The sequence below is a fragment of the Vidua macroura genome, chromosome 4, assembly GCF_024509145.1.
Source record: "Vidua macroura isolate BioBank_ID:100142 chromosome 4, ASM2450914v1, whole genome shotgun sequence".
In the NCBI taxonomy this organism is placed as follows: Eukaryota; Metazoa; Chordata; class Aves; order Passeriformes; family Viduidae; genus Vidua; species Vidua macroura.
Window position 1 is genome coordinate 71,553,667 of NC_071574.1, and position 12,050 is coordinate 71,565,716.

A 12,050-nucleotide genomic window follows, 5' to 3' on the forward strand; every position below is an offset into this window, starting at 1 on the left:
GGGGGGTGGAGTTGGTTTTCTGTGACTGCAGCTTTATAATGATTTTTCAGATGGAATCAGCACAATATTCATTTTACCTGGGCACCCTTTGTACATCCATTCCCCTGGATTCTCCTAGGAGTATATGGATTTTTTCCTGCAATTTATTTCAGTGAGAGAGCAAAGTGGGAGATAAAGCAATCTCAGGTTGAGGGGAGTCATCTGCCTTTTAGAAAATAAATGGACAGCAGACACCCTGGAAAGCTTTGGACTGAGGGAGGTTATTACTTAGCCAGAAATCAAACTGCTCCAGTATTTCCAGGATGCCAAGATGGGCTGTGACAGAGCTTTGGAGCAGAGAGTGGCCTGAGTGGCAAATCAAACTAAATTTGGAATAGTTGAGAAGTCAATTCTGCCTTTTGTGTAAAGCTCTCGTGGTGCTTCTCCACCACAGAGCATCCCAGGGAGGGGACTTCACCTCTCACCCAAGGTCACCTCTGTGGCAAAAGCAGGAGACCTGGAGAAACTTCTTCCAGCCCCAGGTCTCCAGAAAGGATCCCAGGCAAAAAAAAAAAAAAAAACCCAAACAACACAATGTCTGCGACCTCAGAGGGAAAAGAGGAGATCAGGAGTGCAGCCAGCCCCCTCATCCGGGTGCCAAAGTGATAAATTGCAAAACACAGACTCTCACCCACTGTCATTAGTGGTGCCTCAAAGCCCAAAGGCTTTTGGCACCAAGGGAAGAGAAGTATTTTGTTATTCTGTCCCCTCCCTCCCGTGGTTTTTTGATAGTCAAAGGACACAGGGTTGGAGCCCAGAGGCAGCTCAGGGCTTTGGGTCCCTGCTGGCAGCAAGAGATGCCAGGGGAGCAAACCTGCCTGGCACATCCCAACCTCATCATTCCTTGGAGCCCCTTTGGGGTTCTTGTCCCTCAACTACAAAATTCACTGGGTGGCAGGCACAGTTTCCTTTTTCCCCAAAAAACTGAGGTGGAAAGAGATTGTTCCATTAGAAGCAGGAAAAAAGATAAATCCAACTTTTTTCTCTTTTTCGTTGTGAATCTCTTACCTTGTGGAGGGAAAGAACCGTAACTCCTGGACGTAACCTGAGCTGTTGCACCCCTGCAAGCAGCCTCAACAGCCAGCCCCATATCAGAAATGTGCTTTAAAGAACAAATTGAAAACTCAGACCGAGAAAAAAAAAAAACCCAAATGTCTACACCAAACCAGCTGTTGATCCAAAATTACAGTTATATTGATCTAGGCTGATGGGAGCAAGATATCACCTCACAGGACACACCTGAAAAAATCTCAGTCTAAAAACTCTTGAGATCTTCAGTGCAAAATCAGCCTATTTTTCCTCTTTGCTTACTGTGGATCAGTTCCTGCTCTATTAAATTTGAGCAGCTCCCATTTGCTTCCAGTGCTTCCAAACTATCAGCTGAGATTTCTCACACAAATCACCCTCTGATGGGATCTGGAGCTGGGACACCTTGAAAAGGGACCTGATTGTCAAGAAATCCTTGGCACCCACCTGCTGGACACTCAAAATTTTTAATTTTTAACGTGGCCTGGGCAATTAGGGTTGGGAACTGCAGCAATGAAGGCATTCAGTCATGAGTTTAAGAGTTTATAAGATATTTATTTTGTATAGAAAGGCTGTCATCGGTGGCGTGCTCTCCATACAATAGCTGGGATGGGAAAAGGGAAGAGTTTAAACAAGGCTCTGAGAAATTGGAAACATGCCTCTACTTTAATGGTGTTTTTTTTTTTTCCCCCCCACCCCCAAACAATTAATGCAACATACATTGACCTCCCACAGCCCTGAGCGTGCTGGCACGGGAAGACATGCCCAGCTTCACCTGGAAACCAGGAATCTCCAAGGGATGGCTTGAATTAACTCAATAAACCAAACAAATGTTTGTTTTAAACGTAGCAATTAATTATCTCCTTGGGTCTCCTTCCCCAGTGCTGGATTCCCTATCACCTCATCGCTGGCTGTGCTGCATACAATGTTCTGTTCCTTTCTTTCTTCCTAAAGATCCTAATAGGATGCAGCCAGCCAGGCCAGCAGCTTCGGAAACAAGCACAGAGCGAATTTAATAACAAGCAAACCTGCACTTAATAAAGTCTGTCATCAGTAATGTCTCCACTGAACACTTGCCAGGAGAGAATTGTTTGCACTTACTGTGTGAGCCAAGTCACAGCTTTAACAGGCAAAGCACAAATAAAACCCAGCCTTTCCCATTCTTTTCGCATCTCTGTTTCAACCTACCAACAAAAACTCCGGGGCAAACAATGAAAAAATCCAGATTCAAGCAGGGGGAAAAAAAAAAAAATAATAAAAAAGCCAACGTCCCCCCTCCATTATTCATTACATTATGAAACACATTTCATAATCTAATAATTAGCAAGGGGACAATTTTGTTCAGCATGAATCTGGAGTCTTTTGTCATTTCGTGTTAGCACCCAGAACAAATGGACATTGTGCAGAGCGCGGGTGCCGAGCCCGGCCGAGGGCTCCCGCTGTGCCGGGGCTCCCTCCTCCCCTCTCTCCAGCAAAACCGTGGTGAGGATGGGAGGATGCAGAGCAGCCACACGCTGGACGTGAGACAATCCATCCCTGGGCACTCGGGGAGCCTGGGCAATGCAGGACAGGCTTCATCTGCACGGCCCTCGAGGGCGCTGGGGCGAGGCATGCAGCTCAGCTCTGCGCCAGTGCCAGGCTCTGCAAAGCTGAAAGGACTCCCAAGTCTTGCTCTCTGTGGCTGTTTTCCCCATGGTTTTGGTTACACCTGGAGAGAAAAAGGTGGGAAATGTCAATTAACAAGGGTTTGTTAGCCAGGCTGCCCCGTACCTGTGGCTTCGTGTGGGATGTGGAGCTCGTGACGGCCCCAGCTTCTTCAGGGCTTGTGAAAACTCCCTGTCCCCCGTGCAAAATCAGCCCAGGAGCAGAGGGAAATCCCTTGAGACAGCTCTCTGCACCAAAAACTGGTCCCTTGTACTGCAGAGTGGGTTTGTGAGGAGCAGGACACGGCACACAGAGGGTTGGGGTGAAACCAAGGCCACCACAACACTTCTCCTCCACAGTGACCTCCCCAGAGGTTCTTTGTTTCTGCTGGGAAGGTGGGTCCAGGGTGGATTTAAAGCCTGGAGGAGCAGACTGAGCTGCTGCTGGTGACCCTAAGCAGGAGGTTGATTATGTCCACCCTAGGAGCAAAAAAATCTTTGGGAACGAGCCCCAGCACTGCTGTAGCACCAGCACCTCTCCTTTGGACCTCCTGCTCTCAGCTCCTCCCTGGTCAGCACACACACCCCGAGCCAGAAGCTTGTGGGTTCCTGTGATTTGGGGAGGACAAAATTTAGAAAAAAAATTGTTTTTATAACACTACTAATGATAATAACAGGAAAATTACATTAATTCCTAAAACATGGTAGTGATTTGGGACCTCCTACAAGCAAGGAACAGGATTCACCTCCAAAATCCAGAGCACCACAAATGTTCATGGGATGGTGGTGGTGTCCAAGAACAAGTGACCATCGAGGTGACTTCCCCAGCCAAGGGCCTGTTTGACCTCACTGACTCCCAGGACAACAGCTGGGTGTGTTTCTACCAGATCCAATGCCTGGGGCCGCACAAGAGGGACAAATTGCCCAAAACCCCTTTTAATTTCTGGGGTTTTCACCGAAATTTGAGAGATTTTGGCATCAAGGAGAGCAGCCCAAAGGGGAACTTTGCTCCTGACATCCCAACCTCTTCTGGCCATGTCTGAGCTGGTTAATAAAGATTTAGATGCTGCTCTGAGCAAGAACTACGCGAGGAGCTCTGGCCTCTCCAGGGTCACTCCCGGCTCTCCGTGTTTGTGCAGGATTTAGGAGGCACCACATCCAGGAGCGTGGCCAATTTCCTCATTCCTTGTTTGGGACCCATCAACCAGAACGGGCTCTTCCCTTGGGGGCTGAGCTTGGACTGCAGGAGTGGGATCAGCTCCAGGAGCCACAGCCTTTCCAACCCCGGCCACTCTGCCCCCTCTTGTCACCTTCTGCATGTCCCCAACGTCGAGGTGGCCACCAACTCGAGCAAGGACAGCACCACCAGTGCCAGCTTCACCTGGAGAGGCCCATCCAGGTCACCACCTGAGGAGTAAAGTCAGCGTGAGCATTGTGCTCCCGCATTTGGGCACCTAAAAATTGGGAGAAGCAAGGAAAATAAGGAGTTTGTCGATATCTGTGATTGTTATCTTCTTCTCCCATCCCAGGTGGGATCCCTTCCCTTGGGAATACAGCTCATGGAGATGGGGTGTTGCTGGAGCAAAAATGGGAAGGGGATGTGTTCACACACATCAAACTGGTCAAACTGGTCAAACTGGGAGCTGTGAAGTGCTGCTCCTCCCTGGAGGCCATCCTGGAGCTGGAGGTGAGGGGATGGCTCACCTGCCTCCCTGAGGCGTTCAGAGCAAGCCTGGACGTGCTGGGAAGGATTAAAAATCCCAGGGAAGGAAGCAAATGCTCCCAAAACTGGAGGATGTCGAGGAGACAGGGACAAAACTCCCAGAATTTTGTCAGGGTGTTACCCACAGAGCTTTTCTTCCCACAGGATATGCAGATACTCACTGGGGCCTCCCATCCCTCTCGGAGATGCTGCCGCCGTTTAAATCAGCACCAGCACATGGAAGGCTCCTAATATTGTGCTTCTGTCAGAGGAAACCATTGTTCAGCTTCTCTACAGGAAGGATGTCTCACTGCTTATTACCAGCTTGAATAATTGTTTGGAATGTTTTATTTGACATTTATTCAAGGAACTTGGAAACCCGCGCGGTTTCTTTCTCTCGAGAGGATAACAACAACCAAAAAAAAAAAAATTAAAAAAAAAAAAAACACTCAAGAAAGCCCAAACTGGAGCCAGCAGCTTCAGATGCCAGCGAGATTTTTAAAATGTAAGTATATAGTAAAACAAGTAAAGCTTCCTTGCTTGGGCAGAGGAAAGGGGAAAAAAAGTAGAGATGCAGTATTTTATCATCCATATCTTTAAAACACCTTCCAGGCCTTCGTTATCAAGGATGGTGTGTAAATCTTGAGGATTCATATAAAAAGGATTGAAAGAAAGAGAGGGAAGAGGCAAGGAAGGAAAACATCTCATCACTGGTCAGAAAGCAGGGGCAACTCTGCCCTTAAACTCTGACAACTCCCAAATTCCTGAAAGATAACCCCGTGTTCCTGCTTAGGTGGGTTAAAAGATGCACAGAGGGAGTACTGCTCCATACCTGCCCTGGACTGATGCTTCAAAGGGGGATTCTGGTTGCAATAATGAAGGAAAAAACACTGGGCTATTTTTTGGACGCTGCACCAAAGGTAGTGGGGGAAAATGGTTTGCTTTCCTCAGGTGTGGCAATTTAAATCTGAGTTGCAGCGAAAGCTCAAGTAGGTTTGAACCTTTTCTGGAGGTAATTACTGCAGGTAAAATACCAGGATCCACACTGGACATGGAACCTGCTGGGGCCACACTGGTGTGTTCAAGATTCCCCTGAAGCCAAGGACAAGGACCACCTTCACCCAGGGGAAGAGCTTGTACCAGTCAGGATCAGCTGAACTCCTGCCTGTGCTGCTGGAGAACAGCTGAAGGAGAAATTTCCCCAGGTCTTTGTCTTCTCAACCATGTTCTCAGTGTTCCATATTGGGATAAGGGATAAGGGAAACAGAAGCACAGTGGGACTTCAGGCCCCGTGTGTGTCTTTCAGAATCAGACTCACAGAATCATTCATTCCATCATTCCACTCAGATCATCCAATCCAACCATTCCCCCAGCACTGCCAAGGCCACCACTGACCATGTCCCCAAGTGCCACGTCCACAAGGTTTTAAATCCCTCCAGGGATGGGGACTCCACCACTGCCCTGGGCAGCTGTGCCAGGGCTGGGAATAATCCTAGACAAAAAAAAATCTGCTCTCCACCAAGCTGAGCAGACAACCCAGAGCGCAGCCCTAAAAGTCAGAGCCTGGAAAACTGCTGGAAGTGGCTGTTGTCCTCCAAACTCCCTCCATCAGCATGAGCCTTCCTTTCCAAGGAGAAATGGAATGCTGCTCCTCCACTGTCCAGAGCTCCTGGGCACTTCCCAGCTGTGGAAGCTCTGGAAGGGAAATTGTACCTGCAAGACCCAGCAGGCTCCCAAAAACTGTGATTTCTCTTGGTTTTTGTGGAAGAATTTTATCTGTGAGAAGAAAAATGACTGGCACAGGCTGTCCAGAGAAGCTGTGGCTGCCCCTGGATCCCTGGAAGCACCCAAGGCCAGGCTGGATGGGGCTTGGAGCAGCCTGGGACAGTGGAAAGTGTCCCTGCCATGGCAGAGGGTGGAACTGAGTGGTGTTTGAGGTCTCTTCCAACCCAATTCCATGACTCTCAGTTCCCACTTCCACCTCCCTCTCCAAGTCCTTTTCCTTCCCAATCCTTCCTTTCCTGTTATTTTTTGTCAGCTGTGCTGCCCAGCCCTCGAGCCTCTCCCTGCTATCTGTGTTTACACACCCGATTTTAGCTAAAACTCTCCCATCTTTACCCAGATTTCAGCAGGCAGGTCATGACCACACGCCTCCAGGGAACAATCCCGCTTCCAGCTCAGTGATTAATTCCTCTTTATCCATCATAATGAGGTCCAGATTAGAGCTACCTTGAATTGTGGTCCAAACAACTCATGTCAGAATATAATTACCTGGAGGTGCTGAGAACTTTAATGACACTCCCTTGGGGGATTTTTTACTTGAAGTATCTGAAGTCAGTCTACTCATATTTCCTCTCTGCACACTCGGGGAGAGCATGTAACCTATTTTAAATGTCATCCTTATTTAGATTTACGCACCTCAAAAGCCCCAGAGCTCGAGGAGCCTCCGCAATAAACACGAGCACCAAACTCTCCAAAAATAACAGCCCTGGGCTGAGCGTCACTGGTGAAACAACAATGAGAACAAACCCACACATCTCTGCTCCTCTCGCTCCCTCTGCCCAGCAGGATTAAATCAGGGAGAAAGAGATTACAGCGCATACCTGCAGCTATAAAACACACCTTGTTCTGAGCACACGCGGTTCAAAAAGTCAGGAGGAGGCCTCCAGGCAGGCACCGAGCTGTGCCTGGCCAAAAACTGAACAGGAATCACTCGCCAGTTACTGCCATGGGTAAAACAGGCTCAGCTGGGGGAATTAATTTCATTTGTTCCAGCAGCTTCCCAGAAGCCAGGCCTGCAGCCCCTGGCTAGCGAAACCTGGCCACACAAATACAAGGAGGTTTCATCCCACTCCGTGGTCCATCTTGGATGAGGGACTCCCCTGTGCTGCTCCCACAGCTTGGGGGTGATGGAATCACAGAATCCTTAAGGTTAGAAAAGACCTCTGAGGTCATCCAGTCCGATCATCAAGTGTGGGATACGGCAGCAAAAATATCTGCACAGGGGTAGGACCCACAGCTTTAAAGTACCACACTAAATAAAAGCCTGCACGTCATCAAAAAAGTTCCAAAATTTGGATGAGAGCAGCACAAAAACTTTGGTCAATCAGGTCAGAGAACGCGCCGGGAAAAACAGGCCTAACATCGCCCAAAGGACTTCAAAATACAGCAAGATGAAAAAAAAAAACAAATTTAAAAATAAAATCATCCACTTCAAGTTAAAATTCAAATAGGCTTCAAACTTTCCCTTGTTGGCCTGACAACTGGGATTTCGCGTGAAAACGCAAGGGAAAAAAACTGGGTATAGACAAGGAAAAATACGTGTAAGAAGTTTATTTCTGAAAGCAGAGCTCAGCTCTTTTGTGCAGCCACCAGAGACCGTGTAAGTGAGAACGATCTTGTTCAGAGAGCTCCCGGGGGATCTGGCTTGGGAAGACGGGTGGGAGGGAGGAAGGGTTAAAAATATTTTTTCAGAGAAATCTTGGCTGCGGGATGTGTCTCCAGAGGGCCTGGAGCACAGGAGGGGCTGGAGATAAACAGACATCTGGAGGTGCCATCCTCCTCACCAGACTGGAGACACAACATTGGGAACACAGGGAAAGAGGAGTCTGGAAATTCCCTGAGGAGGAGAATGAGGAAACAGCACAAGTCACAGCCCTGGCTGTGGAAGTCCCACTTCCAGCAGGAAAAGAGAGGAAATTATGAGCAGGAATTTCTGCACGGGGCAGGAGAGACCTTCCAGAGCCAAAGGAAAGCCACAAAGGGGCATTTCTATAACAGAACCCAAGTATTGTCCTGGGTAGGCTGAAGATTGGGCTAAAAATATTTCCCAAATCCAACCTGATTAAGGATTTAAACCACAACCCCCTTTTTACAAAGCCATCCGACCGTGGGCACCTCGTTAGCATTTTCACTCAGAGGTTGTTTCACCTCCAGGAGCTACAAAAACAAATCTCCACGGGACGTAAGTTGGGCAAGAACAAAGGGGAAGAGGAACAACTTCTCCTTGTATCAAAGAGTGGAATTGCTCAGGAAGGGACTTGCCAAGAGCACTGGAGTGATGAGAACCCCGTGACACCACACTGACAACACTTTTCTTGCCTCACCAAAGTCTTCCTTGCCTCCTTGCTGTGCTGCTTCCCCTCCGTGGGTACACGGAGTGCTCGGTGCATCCGTGAGGAAAGGACTTCTCCTCTCAGCCTTTCTGCTCACCACACATGACATGTGGTAACCAAGGTTACTGGGGTTCTGCTCCTGGGAGTTTTGTTCCCAGAGAAAGCAGAATTCCCCCTCCCTCTTCTTGGTGGTGCACTGATGGGATGGAACAGGGCTCTGCTGTAGCAAACCCTGAGCAGGGGGAAACAGATCCCACACCCCAAACAGAGCAGTCAATAAATCACAGAATCGTGGAATGGTTTGGCTTGGAAGGGGTTTCAAGACCATCTTCCAACTCCCTGCCATGTCCAGGGACACCTTCCACTAGCCCAAGTTGCCCCAAGCCCTGTCCAGCCTGGCCTTGGACACTTCCAGGGATCCAGGGGCAGCCACAGCTCCTCTGGGCACCCTGTGCCAGGGCCTCACCCCACACACAGCCAAGAATTTCTTCCCAAAATCCCACCTAATCCTGCCCTCCCTCAGCTTGAAGCCATTCTCCCTTGTCCTATAATTCCATCCTTTGCCCAAAGTCCCTCTCCAGCCTTCCTGCAAGCCCCCTAGAAATTCTCCCCAAATCCTGCTCTCCACCACCAGAGCTTCACCTCTCCTCACCCTTCCAGTTTCCAGCATCCTGCATCCCCACCCTGGCACATGCCAAATTTACCTTTCCATTTTCCTTACTGCCTCCTGAAGGAGAAGTTCTTCTCCTTTTTTTTTTTTTTTTTTGCAGCACAGCAGGAATTCCTGGGCTGGAATTCCTGCAGGTTGCTCCCAGGAGAGCCCCAAGGGACCCTGGTAACCCAATCCAGCCCTGCTGGGAAATATTGAGGTAGTTTTTTTGTTTTTTTTTTTTATCTCAGGGCAGTTCCTGTTGCAAGGAATGGGTGGGAGCTGACCCAGTCCTCACATTTGGATTGAGGGCATTCCTGATTATCCAGCTGGAGGAGAGGATGGTGTACTCCTGTTTCTGGGAATGACCCCCTCACCAAGCCAGGTGAGGATCAAGGGAACCAGAGATCAACAAAATTCCTCATTTTACACTTTCTAGCCTCAGACTCCAACGATGTGTCTGGTTTCCCCTTTCCAAGAGCTGAGAGAGGACTTGAGGGAACATCCAGCTGCTGTACCCAGAATTTTGTTCACCTGTGCTTTATAAACACAACAGAATGGATTTTTTTTTTTACCTGTTTTAGGGGTTTTGTCTCCAGAAATTCTCCTTTCCTTGGAGAATTTGGTCGCCTGTGGTTGAGGTGGCATCACAAGATGGGACAGCCAGGCTGGGGGTCCGTTTCCAGGTCATGTTATTAACATTTAAATTCAGGTTTTACTTCAGTAACTTCACTAAAAATGTGCTGAATCTCGGGTGTTTTTTTGGTTTGTTTTTTTTTTTCCCTAAGCCTTCCCCTGAGACATTCTGAACTGAACATTTCAGATATCTCAAAAAAGGGAACAAAACACAGCTCAGATCCCAAAATAACCGTCAGCAGAGGCAAGACAGGAGCAGGGAAAGAGCTCTGCTCTTGGTTTTCTTTCTCCTACCCTCTTTTTATCTCCACTTGGGAGAAAAAAACAGAGGAATTTCTGCTCCTTGCTCTGCTGATTTGGGGCAGGGGCTCCATGCAGGGGTCTGGAACTTCACACTGGGGTTTTTAAGCACTTTGACCTGTATTTAAGCAGCTGAATCAAGGCTGTCCCCTTCCTTTACATCATCTGTAGGGTCAACTAAGAAGCAGGAGCAGATGGGTGGATTTTGTTGTTCAGAGTCTTCTTTAGCTGAGCTTTTCCTCCCAGGCCTGAGAGGGGATTCACTCTGCATCTTTTTCCCATTATTTTGCTTTTTTTCCTCACTTTTCTCCCACAAGAGGCAGCTCCACAACAGCACTGAGGCCGAGAATGGATTTTTAACACAACAGAAAAGTTCAAAGCCCCCTCTGTGGATCAAGTGACTCCTTCAAGGAAAAAAAAGGATGAGGCTCCATGGAAGGAGGAATCCAGAGTGTTCTCTCCATGCACACCAGGAGTGATACACGAGCAAAAAGCTGCTGGTGAAGCAAAGGCACAAACAACTCAGCTTTGAACCAGAAACCACCATTTCCCCCAAACCCCAGCAGCTTTTCTTTCTGGACAGGGTTCACCAGCTCCCTTTTCTTCCACTGGAAATGAGAGGAAATCTGGCTTCACATGATACGTAAATAACTGAAAGCCTCTGACTCAGAGACAAAAGAAAGGGGGGAAAAATAGAGGGGGAAAAAAAAAGGCAATTCAATTAAGTCACAATAATTTATCTGGTGTGATGCCCTGGTTGAGGCAGGTTTTCCCTAAATTTTAGCCTTGTGCAGGTGTCAGTGAACTCATCAAGGGCTGACTGACAGCCTTGAGGATGTTTCCAACCCATTAAGCAATGTGTTTTCCTCAGGAAAAGCTAAGAGCATCCTTCACCTTTCACTTTAGAATTCCAGAATGGGTTGGGGCTGGGAGGGACCTTAAGGATCATCTCATCCCACCCCATCCATGGGCAGGATGAGGTCCCACAGGGTCCCACCAGCCCAGATTGCTCCAAGCCCCATCCAGCCTGGCCTTGGGCACTTCCAGGGATCCAGGGGCAGCCACAGCTTCTCTGTGCCCACACTTGGGGGAGGAACAGGAAGGAAAACAGGTCTGGATGAGGTTGCACAGACAACTGCACACCCAGAGCAGAAAAACAGGGATTTAAATTATCACAAAACCTCTCCAATGTGCAGGTCACAAAGAAAATGTTGGTTTGCTCCTCGCTGTCCTGTTAGTAGGATGGGAATGTGGATTGCTGGCCTGGGCAGCAATGGGAAACCTGCTGGGAGAAGCCCATGAGTCCCAAACCAGTGTCTTCATGGCTCAGCCTTTGAAGGCTCTCTGCAACAGCGCAGGGATTGTGCTGGAGATGTTGGATGGACTCCCAAAGGCACAAAAGGGATGAGAACACCTCCAAGGAGAGCAGGAGACGCTCGGCCACGGCAGGCTGGCTGCAGACAGTCAGAAACGTTCACTTCCAACTAAAGGTTGAGCCAGGGCAGGGGGAAAACTCCTCCCTGGCCCACTCCAGCAGCCGAATTCCCCCGCCGTGGGCTGTGCCAGAGGGATCCTCAGGGCTCTTTGTGCACACATCAGGCTTGGATTGAAAAGGATTGTTGTTCCTCCCCTCCCCTGCTGCCAAGACAGAGCAGATGGGTGAGCTCAGCACTGTCTGGGAGCCAGAGGCAGCAGGAGCTTCCCAGGAACTGAATTCTGCATCCCAGGGGGACCAGCGAGGGCAGGATGGAGTTCAGCAGATCCTGGATGATGCTGAGCTGTCCCTCAGCACCAGGTGGAGGGGCTGGCTTCTAGAAGTGGTGTTAGGAGGAAACTCTTTGCTATAAAGGTGGTGAGACCCTGGCACAGGGTGGCTGCCCTGGATCCCTGGAAGTGTCCAAGGCCAGGCTGGACAGGGCTTGGAGCCACCTGGTCTGACC